The sequence below is a fragment of the Rattus norvegicus genome, chromosome 1, assembly GCF_021556685.1.
Source record: "Rattus norvegicus strain SHRSP/BbbUtx chromosome 1, alternate assembly SHRSP_T2T, whole genome shotgun sequence".
NCBI lineage: Eukaryota > Metazoa > Chordata > Mammalia > Rodentia > Muridae > Rattus > Rattus norvegicus.
The window spans coordinates 267193713-267205614 of NC_141534.1; the positions used below are offsets into that span (position 1 = coordinate 267193713).

Sequence of the window (11902 nt, forward strand, 5' to 3'; positions counted from 1 at the left end):
AGGCAAAAGCAAGAAGCACTGGGCACAGCATCTGGGGAATCTCTCTGCAGAAGGCTTTCCCACAGGGATGCTCTTCCCCTGTAGATGATGGATGTGACCTTCTACTCTTCCCTCTGATCTTGTCTGTGTTCATTCCAGAATCCTAAGACTTAATTCCCCTAGCTTCTCTCTGTCCCTGTGTTGTCTTACTTTGATTTTTGTTGTTGTTGTTGTTGGTGGTGGTGGTGGTGGTGTTTTAATACAGATGGAGCCCTGCTCTTTAAGAAAGGAGATCATCAAAAATAGCCTAAGTGTTCTTGTGTCCTTTCCCTGCCTGAGAAGCAACGCAGCAGCAGCACACTGTCTTGTGATGCACAAGTCACAGCCTTTGCTCCCAGCACAGTAGCTCCTAGGGAGGAGGGCATAGTAACTCAAGCAGCAAATATTTGCTCATATTAGGAAGGAACTCACAGAGAGGAGCCAGCACTCCTGCTCTGCCACACAGGACCTATTCCAGCCCCTGCACCACCTTACATTTGCTGTATGACCTTGGGCAGCTCCTACCCCAGCCCCCACACCTCCCCCTATTTGCTCTATGACTCTGGGCAGCTAGCTGACTTATCTTTTCTGTAGTTCTAAGCTGTCCTTTGAAAATGGAGTTGATGACAATTTTTTATAACTGCAAGGATGACCTGAGATTGTGCATGAAACACAATAAATGTGAGCTCTTAATAGCCTAAAGATATTATATAGAATGTGCATATTGAAGAACACTATTCTGTAAAGGCATAGAATGCAATTTCAGTGTCTTTTGGGATATTAAACATCAGGATATATTGGATACATCCTATAGTGTTTTCATGGTTTCCAGGAATAGACTTGAAAAATCAGCACTGGCCCTTTTTGATATCCATCTTTGTGGTTCTTTAATCATGAATATGTATTTGAATGCTAAGTGAATGGATGACAGAATTGCTAAGGCAGACTCTCCCGTGGGATAGGCACTGCAAGTCTTCTTGTAGCATCAATTATAGCTAATGTATTATAGTTTGAAGTATGATATCTTTAAACTACAATTAGCACACATAGATTGTGAGCTCCCCATTTCTCCTTAGAACAGAGACTTTAAAAGTTCACAAGAATTGGAGAATTGCTGGGTGGTTTCCCAGCATTCCACGTGTATGAATTTATTCTCTTTCCGTATTGAATTGTTTGGTGGGAACACTTGGTAGTAGTGATCTGAGAACTCTAAAGGCATCACTGGAGAGAGGAAATCCATCATCTGAGGAAGGAATGAGGCAGGTTTTATCCAGTCTACATCACTGTTCTCTTTGTGTCGTTTCCAAACACATGTAGAAAATACTATAGGAAAACAATCAATTGCTTGAAGTAGTCCAAAATTCAAGGTTTAATGATTCTTGACAACTTCATAGCAAACGTTAAAAGTGTTTTCCTGACCCCTAGACCAACATTAATGAGATAAGAGTAGCAAATGCAGAGACGAAACCTGGGAACATTTTTCCTGCCTGGTAGCACTTAGATTCAAGTCCTGTGATCAGTCTACGTACAAAGCATTCAAGACAGAACATTATCCACTGAGTGAGAAACCCTTATGACAAAATATGCAGAGGAAGGGCACAGAGAATGGAAGACCGAGTTCTGTGCCTAAACTCTGAGACCAACATGGTATGGGTAATTTATTTAACATCTCCTGGTCACTAGCTTTAAATGAAGGATTGGATTCAGTATTTCTGAATCTCAGAATCAGAAGCGACCTAATGCAATTTGGTTCAGTCCTTCTCTGAGACAATTGCTTGTCATTTTTTTAAACATTTCCATAATTTGGAAGACTTTGCTATCTCCTCGTGTCATTGTTGGATGAAAAATGACACTGTCCATTCTTGCAATAAGTAATCCCATGCACTTCCTGCTCAGAAGTTGAAGTCAGGAGACTTGAACTTGGGCTCCAGATTACCAACTTGGTATGTTAATCTTGTGGGCCTACAAGCTACTAAAAGCTTTAGTCTACCTTTGCTTTTATATTTTATTTGGGTTAGAATAAACGCACCCCACTCAAAGAGGCATACATTCGCCATCTGACATGTCATAGCATGCTAACATGAAGAACATTGCTAATGGGTGGCAGAGCTTGCAGAGCCCTCTCTGGAAACTGAAAGTTGAACACCACAAGTGTCCAGAACTTAAAAGATACTCTTACTCTTTCTCCTTGATCTCTGAGCTTCTGTGGATATTCATCTTCTCGGGTGAGCACAATTGTAGAAGGGAGCTGAGGTAGAACCAGAAAAGAGCTGGCTCTTGATTTGAACTTTGGCCACACAGTGTCTCTGTCCAATTGGTCACCGGCAACTTTAGGACTCAGCAGCAATTAGAATCAGATCGGTGTTTCAGAGTAGAAACAGAGGGCAAGGATTTGAGCCTCTTTCAGGGATCCAGCTTCTCCATGTTCAACACAAGAGGACACATGATCATTCACAGGTACAGCTGAGGGCCATCAACATCCCAAAACTGGCAAGGCGGTAGTGACAGCATACATTAGTCAAAATCATTTAGGGTGACTTACGAGTGGCTGCATTGGTGATCCACACTGCATCCTGGCTTTGAGAAAGCTCTTGCACACTGACTCTAAGTTTGGCCACATCACTTATTTCAACTATTAAAAAAGTAACAAAGTTAATGCAAATGGAAGTTTATGAAATATTTTCTGAATTGTGCTTGTTATTCGATTGTTTGTTTGATCTTACTCCCTTGCTTCTCTACATGCTCCACGAAAGCAACCCTGAGTCAAGTTGCTGGAGGCGGGTGAGAGTCACAAAGGGAGTGGATTAACACAGCCTCCCTACCAAGACTATCATCTCATCCTTAAACGCAATCATAGGTGAAGCCTGACTGGGATCTAAGGAAATGCCCATCTGCACACGGGCCAAGTTGCTGCGTTGTGGAATTAGACTCCTAAATCTTAAAGTGATTTACTGTATAAGATTATTGTAGAAAGTGTTTTGCTTTATTTGATGAAAAATAAGACTGATACTTTAATTAGTCCATATCTGATAGAAGATGTTCTGGGACATATCACCAGACACCATTTATGAGATGCTCCTCCTCTGAGGCAAATTCTGAGCTCTTTTTGAATTTGTTCTGTCCCTTTCCCAAGGACAGAAAGCCACTCTGATAGGCAGCCACTAGGAAGTAACTTGCTTGGTCATTGCTTTGATTGAAGGTATCCTGCAGCCCCTTCCAAGTTGAGATGGACAGCTGAAGTGTGTAAACCTTATGAGTCTGCAAACGTGAGAACTGTGGTTCTTAAAATTAAGCAAGCAATAACAATAGCTTTCCCAAACAGATGGCATTTCCTATCAGTGTGATCCCATCAGCCTCATATAGGAACAAGGAGTGTTCAAGATAGAAACAATAAATATTAGGGGAAATGTCTCAGTGAGTAAGGTGCTCACTACTTAAACGTGAAGACTTGAGGTTGGATCCCCAGTACTCATATAAAAAGATGGGCATTGTCATATGCACCTATACCTAGGCACTAAGGAGACAGACACTGGAGGATCCCTGGAGCTAGTTGACCAACCTTGCTGAACTGCAAAATTTGAGATCCTGTCTCAAAATAGGAGGGAGGGTGATAGAGATGATTGTTGGTCAACAGTTGATGTTGACTTCTGGCATTTGGACACATATTTATCTACAAACAACAATAAGATATTTCGACAGAACAGCTAAGCTGTAACAAACTGATTGGCACTGTTTTCAGACATCATTTTTCTTGTTTTTTCCCTTTCCCCTTCCCCATTTGTGAGACTTTATTGGTGCTAGGACATGAGAAGGGGATCTTGATGATGATCTGGATCCAAGGTATCAAAGATAGGAAGAGAGTAATTAAAATCTGACCACTACTGGGCAGGGAAGACAGAAATGCACTAAGTACACCAGGGATGAGTAGATGCTGGTACTCCAAGAGCAGCTACTGTTCCACAAACACATACAGCAAGCCTTCATCAGTGACTAGTCACTGCTCTCACATCAACAGCTCTAAGACCTCTAGGTTCACAGTCTTTTGGCCAGTATGTAGTAAAGCAGCAGTAACAAAGCAAGTTCTACTCCTGGTGTTCTGCAGCCCAGCCCCAGTGCATTGTGTCTGGTGGTCCACAACTCTTTCAGCAGCTTCAAACTCAGTGTTATAACAATTGGTTGGGTACAGAATGGTACGCACTAAGTGTGCAGCCATTCTCCAAGTCATTGAGAAGGGGCTGCAAATACTTGTCTAGGCTACCAAGATTGTTGGAATAATCAACAGAGTAGGTTTCTGAAATGGAACCTACTCACATACTAACATACTAGACCCAACCACTTCTTCATCTTGAGAGCCTTCTCTTGAGAGGCATCATAGTAGAGAAGCTAAAGAGCTTTGTAAAGTGGCTCAGCCCAGCCTTGTAGAGGGCTAGGTGGGGCCTAGTACTGGGGCCTGGATGGAACAGACTCCAGGGGTTCTGAAGCTAAGACTGCAACTCCAGTGGTAAGGGCAGCTCAAGTAACTAACATGGCTGCTTTGTCTAGAGCAAGTTATGGGTGCTGGAGGCAAATTCTGGACTTGCTAGCCTACCAAAAGTGTCCTTATCTCCTGAAGAGCCTTCTTTACTTCCCACATCCTCCTAGGATTCCACTGCTTCTCTTAGTTCTGGAGGCTGAGGCTGTAGCTCAAAGAAGTGTAAAGCAGCAGTAACAAAGCAAGTTCTACTCCTGGTGTTCTGCAGCCCAGCCCCAGTTCATTGTGTCTGGTGGTCCACAACTCTTTCAGCACCTTCAACCTCAGTGTGATAACAGTTGGTTGGGTACAGAGTGGTACGCACTAAGTGTGCAGCCAACCAAGGGCTGTGAGAAGGGCAGGGCATCTTGTACATTTGTTGACAGAGTAGCAACAGGGATTCTACAGTTGTCCCCTGGAAGAACCAAGTTCAAGGAGTTATCTTCCATATCCTGCAAGAGAGCAAGTACATCCACATGTCAGCCTATGTGATGACTAGGAGCTACACTAGATCTTCTTGCTGACTGTGGCTGAAGAGGTGGGGAAAACTGAGGTTGAAGGAGTTGGTCAAGGGAGAAACATCAGCATTCCCAGGCGGCTCTTGGGAGAGGGTTCTTGGCAATCCCTGGTTCACTTCTTGCTGGAATACTGACAGTTTGAACTTTTGCTTCCTTTCCCCAGAGGCCAGTATATAGGGTTGAGGGGGCCCTAGCTCAGGAAGTTGCAGTACCCCAACTGCTTTCCTGTCTGAAGGACCCGACCACTACTGGTGTTTGTACTAGCTTCATCCCCAAGTCAGGCATGTTGGTGGAAGATTCTGGGGCAGTTGGTAAGATATTCTTCAGCAGAGTCCTGGGTATCTGCTCCTTCGGGTGTCTGTGGACTTGAACATGAGCCAATTTGCCAATGACCTAGCCCCACTGAGATGCCTTCTGGCAGTTGTCTTTCTTCAGCCACCTTGCCTCCCAGGAGAAGGTGTTTGAAGCTGAGTTCTTGGTGCCCTGGTCTAAGCAGTCCAGGCCCTCCAATCTGCTGTATTCGGGTCCTGCAAAAAGCATCTATATTGTCTGATCACCGTTAGCACTGTAGTAGTCTGCCATGCTTAGGTTATTTCCTTGCTTCTGATCAACACTTCCTAGATGGGAAACCAATGGTTTCTCAGTGGAAAAGGACAATTAGAATGATCCCCATAGCTCTCTGGTTAATGACTACCTCTGGGTTCATTTTTATCAGGGGATATTTCAAAGATGCATTTGCCTAGCTGTTCACTGCATAAACTCTGTGTTTCTTGGATCTGGAAATCCAAGGGCATCTGGTCTTAAAATCACCATCTTCATCCCAGCATGAGGCTTCCTGTCTGCTCAACTGCCTGTCTCCTTTGACTCTGTTCACCTCTGCCAGTTGTCTTTCAAGCTGTGGACAGAGAGAGCCAAGGAAATATGCCTGTCAATTCTGAGACTCAGAATCCTCTGCAGAAAGAAACCTTGAGAGAGGTAAACTCCCATGCCAGTATTTTACCTTTAGAAAGATAGACACAGGCATAGCCGTGTTCTTAATCTACTGTTTTGGTACTTGGTCATCATGAGAGTCCTTGAATCAGGCACAAAGCTGCTCGGGCTGAACAGGTGCTGAACTCCTAGTTTGCTTCTCAATGTTCCTCATCAAGAACAAATCAATCTCACTATAGGGGCTACATATGGAAGAATGCAGAACCAGAAACAGGAAATCAGTTAGCTTAAGCAAGCACTACAAGCAAACACAACCAAAATCCATACTCAAATCTAACAGCAGAAGCAAAGAAAGACTTGAGTACACAGCTTTCTGGGTTTAGTTCAGTCTCTTGGCATAGATCTCGGAGTTCTGGAATGTATCCATTTTCAGCAGAAGTTAGGGATGTACCAGACTGTGGCTCTGGCTGATCTCTCATTGGTAATTAATTTCCCAGGTAGAAGAACTCTTTATTAATCAGTAAAGTAGAAGGAAAAGGTATTCAAGTTTGCTTTCTCTCAAGAATCTCTTACATTTTAGCAAGTCACTCAAGGAGATATTTGCCTCCATTCAAGAGAACTCATATAAAAGACGGAACTGCAGATAACAGTGTCCTGTATAGTGTGGTGTATAGGCCTTTGTGCTGTCCTCTCTTAGGATGACTGTGTGTGTACCCATGGTTTACCTGATTTTTGGCGTGCCTTTCCTTGTTGATATCTTGAGATCAGTCACTCTTCAGGACTCCTATTCAGAAGCCTCCTGTCTCTTGGCATTCTGTGTTCCTTATTCTTTCCTAACCTAGTTATTTCTGTAGAGGAGACATTGCATGGAACCATACACAGTCAGCTGACCAGTGGGCTCTAGAAAACAGTACGCCCTAGACTTAGGACAATCCAGTAAGGCATTCTTGCTCCTGAGTTTAAAAGCTCTGATATCAGGGTAATCAAGAAAGAACACTGAGGTGGAAGGGATCCCAAAGAAACAAACCAGCTTGCTTGGCAAGCAAATATATTGTTTTGTTTGGCAAGTGTCAGTAGCAAAATGCACAAAATGGAAGGTCAAAATGGAAACCATCTCTATCATAAGTACTCACATGGTAACTTATTAATAACATGAAGCAAGGAGGACTTTAGCCATTTACCCTAGCAAACTTTGCTCCAAAGCAACTGTTCACTCAGGAGAAGCATTGGCAATGTTCCTTATTATGGTGATTTGGTGTGACAAACACTATTATCCAAGGGGCAAGTAGCAGGCAAAAAGTCTTTCAAGAGAGTTCCAAAACTAATCTTTACTAGATTTGTCCTAAACAAAGCATTCAATATTCATGCAAGAAGTGAGGATCCATTCTGGGCAATCAGCCACTGTTCCCCCTCCCAACCTTTGAAGGAAATTCAATGCAATCAAACCAGTCAGCAAACAGACCAAACACTCTTGAATTGATTCAGTCTACAGTATGGATGTGTTTATTAGGGTTCTTGTGACTTAGCAGCCAGGGTCTCCTAAAGAGAAGGAAAGAAGAAAGCTGATCAACAAAAACAAACACTTCCCTAATCTTCTAAGTAACTGTGTTCATTTTTGCTTCTGTCTTCCATGGATTGCAATAAACTATCATGGATCAACGATTTTCCCCCCAGGAGAGCAGCCTAGGACATTGTGGGTTCCTCTGGACTTGGGAATAACTGCAAATCAATATGCATGAGGCTTGACAAGGAGCAAAGGGTCTCTGAATTCTATTTCAGAAGGGTCCAAGAAGTTAGAATCCATTTTCAAACACTGTGTTCTACCACTTTAGCTTCCTACATGAATGCCATCCTAGGGGTGAACTATCTTAGTTGTAAATAGGGCCCTGATCCATGTGACTAAGAGAAAGACTTCCATTGTAGCTTCAGTGAACATTTGTCCCCACCCCGACCCACCACCTCTAACCAACACATACATAATTCCTGGCTTTTGTCTCATCTTTTCTGTATATTGTAATATTTCTGTGGATAAAAACAAGACAGATAGAGAATTTCTCTACCCAGTTTGGGCAAAACAAATGAACAAACACACAAAACAACTCAAAATTTATTTTATTTTATTTATTTTTACACTCCAGATTTTATTTCCCTCCCAGTCCATCCCCCAAGAGTTTCCACATCCCACACCTCCTCCCTCCCCACTCTGCACTCCCCCCTCCCCATATCTGCACAAGAATGTCCCCATTCCACACACCCAACCAAACATCTAAACTTCTTGGGTCTCCAGTCTCTTGAGGGTTAGGTGCATCTTCTCTGACTGAACGCAGACCTGGGAGTTCTCTGCTGTATTTGTGTTGGGGGCCTCATCTCAGCTGGTGTATGCTGCCTGTTGGTGATCCAGTGTCTAAGAGATCTCCGTGATCCAGGTTAATTGTGACTGCTGGTCCTCCTACAGAGTTGCCCTCCTCCTCAGCTTCTTTCAGCTTTTGCTCAAATCAACCAGAGGGGTCAGCAGCTTCTGTCCATTGGTTGGGTGCACATATCTGCATCTGACTCTTTCAGCTACTTGTTGGGTCTTTTGGAGAATAGTCATGGTAAGTTCCTTTATTGTGAATATCCCATATGTTATATTCTCTTTTGTGAAGTTTTTAAACACAGAGAGAGGTCTTATGGGTAAGAAGTCTGGAAAAATCTGTAAGCACTTTGCATTTTCCTATTGAAGATTAAAGCAGAAACTTCTATATCTGGTGATTGATTCAGCAACAACACACATGAACATGCACAAATATGGAAAAACACACTTGACAATATTTCATTGGCTTTATCTAGCGGTTTTAATAAATATACTTAGGAAAAGAAAATCAGAAAGCTCAGGGAGGGAAGCTCTCAAAACTTTGTACAAAGCTCAGAGTAGACATCACAGACAATATAGTATCAGTTCTAAGAAGCTTTCTCAAAAATGAAAATCTTTTGTCATGACTGGTGTTACTTGTGCAGCAACCAAATTTGTGACGAGATTTGTGTGTCTGCTCTATTCCTAGTGCCCTCCTACATAACCCCAATCTTCAAACCTCCATTGTAGCAAAATCTGTTCCCTTCCACTCCTCTCTAAACATGTACGTGTGCTTCTTCTGAAGAAGAACAGCTCAGTAGTGTTCTGGCCCCACCACACCCTCCACACATCCTTTGCCAACCATAGCTAACACCGGATAGCTTTGTAAATGCAATGCACTCCATTGCAAATTATTTCCTGAAAGCTATGTGATTTTACTTTATTCTCTGCTATTTTGTATTGGATATACTTTTACAATGACTGTGAACATTTTTACAGTTAGACCGGGTTTCATTTTGGACAAGAAAATGAAGGCAGAATGGATTTCATAGGGCATAGTGATGATGATATTTGTAAGAAATATCTGTTCAATGGTAAGAATGTGGAGGAGTACACTTGAAAATACTTCCGTGTTCTGTTTGGCTCTATGCTGTTTCCTTTCTGGTTATGAATAGTCGATAAAAACTCAAAATTTCAAACAGTGGTTTTGGTGTTTTGGTACCCAACTGAGACTTGAAGCATCAGATAAAGAAAGAAAAAAAAAAAACGGGACTCACTCCTATGGTAAGAAGCCAAGAAGGTCGTCCATCAGATGAAACCTATTTCCCCCTATTGCAGGGCATTGCTGCCAAACCCTTCTCCGGGAATGGAACACAATTCATGTCCAGAGCACAGCCGTGGCTATTAAATTGAGTAAGCAGATATTCTATCTTTCCAAAATCATGAACAAGGAGCTGTTCTGCCCAGCCACCTGGACCTTTGAAAACCCAAGATATCCTTCATCTTTGGCATCTTACGAACTGGTGTTAATCCTTAATTTGGAATACAGATGTCCTAGGTAAAATCTGCTGTGGAAATGTTTACTGGCCTTTAGAACAGCAGAGCTGTCCGCCACTTGTGTTTTCTAAATCTTCCTCCAAGGCACCAAAGAGCAAGTGCTGTTGCAGCATTAGCTGTGACAGTGTCTCCTCCCCAGAGAGAAGAACCTTGAGACTGGACCAGATGTAAGACTGGACCAGACGCTTTAAAATCTTATCGTTTGCTTTTCAGAAACTGCTCTCCATCACAGTGATACTCATCTCTGCATTTATAAAGCAAGGTAAAGGCAAAGAGTAAGAGAAGGGAGGCAGGAAGTAGGGAAGAGCTAGGAAGAAAATGCACAGTGGGTTTACTGCAGTTATCCTGTCCTTTGGATCCCCTCTTTCTCTTGGCAGGATTAGGCAAGCCCATGAAATTGTAGCACTGTAGAAATTCATCCAAAAGGGACATCTGAAGTTAAATATGTAGCCCAGGGTGGAATTTAGGTACTGGAGGTCTGCTTCTAGCTATGTCAAGCATCTCTATGTGTTCAGGAAGATGCTAGAAGCCTAGACTGAGGGCAGCAGAGAACAAATTTCAGTCCCCTGAACTCTTTGCTCAGAACAAGAATAAGTTATACCTATAGCCTTTAAGGGCGCTGGACATAAAAATGGGGGACAGAAGTGATACATGGGATCTGTGCATTGAAGACGGCATATATTTAATATTGGCACACTAGTGTGCCATTGAAATTGGATGACTCTGCTCCCCTTAGAGGTCTGAGTTCAAAGTAAAATAGTCAAGGTTACTCTTTCTGTAAACAAATGAAAAGCCATTGGAAGGACACATGAATTACTCCAACTGTGTAATAAGCACTGAAGAGAGAGTCACCTCTGCTAGAGGACTTGGAGTGCTAGGAAGACTAGAGAGGTCCTGTCAACAGCATAGAGAGGTCATGGCCTGGTGACACGTGGAGTATGTTTGGTTTTGTATTTTGAAGACTGTTGGGAAGGTGCCAAGCCTTAGAAACGCTAAACAAACTCTCACTGAGCTACATTCTGAGCCGTAGACCCAGCCCAAGTGGAGTGATTCTGTAAAGCATATTGTTAGGGAGCACGATTATCTAGACTGGCTAGGCCGCAAGCCCAGGATCCACTGCCACCTCTGCCCAAGGCGTGGCCTGCCTAGCTCCATGTGGATCCCGGGGATTCAAATACACCTCACATTGGGCCCTCTTGCTTGCCTGGTGGGTGCTCATAGCTACTGAACTATTTCCTCATCTGCTTGTATCTTTAATACAATGGTTTAATGGTTGACAGAAGTCTCATTTCTTCCTATCCAATCACTTTTCTTCTTTAAATATTGCGTTGGCAAGGATTTCTAGTGTGATGTTCATATAAAAAAAATTCTTCCCTTTATAGGTTACTTCTGTAGCCCATAAAATGGGGCAGAATAGTTACAAATATGTCTCTGTGGCTTCCTCCTATTCAAAGTCATGTGAACTCCTGGCCCATAAAAGTTGTTTCAATCACTTCTAGGTGATTTTATGGCAGTGAACTGCTTGCCTGTGAAGACCATTACTTTCTCCTCTCACCCAAGGTCATCTTTACTTGCTGGATGCTGGAACATGATTATAGGGTGGACCAGCTCAATTTCTGAGGCCACTGTCCACTTCTACTACACTAGAGCTAAAAGTCTCAGAGAGAGAGAGAGAGAGGGAGAGAGAGAGAGAGAGAGAGAGAGAGAGAGAGAGAGAGAGAGAGAATGAGTAGTTGGACCACTGTTGTTGCTGTTTGCTCTCTGAGGCAGGGAGTGGGATCCGTTTGTCAACACTCTCCCCACATGAGAGAAAATCACTCTGGTGACTCAGGAGGCTCCAGCCAACTCCTGGAAGCTTCTCTTTCTACAATCAGTGTGCTTGCTTCCTTGTCATTCCCTGACAGGAAAATAATTAGAAACAATGCCATCCCTGAAGGACTGCTCAAGCTGTCTAGCTAATGAGGTGATAAAGCCTCTGTACCACAGTGAAAACACAGAGTGATAAGCGTTCTCTGCAAGCTGATGTGAGGAGAAAGT

At 43.0% G+C, this 11902-nt stretch overlaps 2 pseudogenes; both read right to left on the bottom strand.

Annotated features, from left to right (window-relative positions):
• Nucleotides 1–3896: 3896 nt before the first annotated feature.
• On the bottom strand, nucleotides 3897–4773 carry Cenpt-ps1 (centromere protein T, pseudogene 1; annotated as a pseudogene).
• Nucleotides 4774–4778: 5 nt separating this feature from the next.
• LOC148007935 (centromere protein T pseudogene) lies at nucleotides 4779–11455 on the bottom strand (annotated as a pseudogene).
• Nucleotides 11456–11902: the final 447 nt, after the last annotated feature.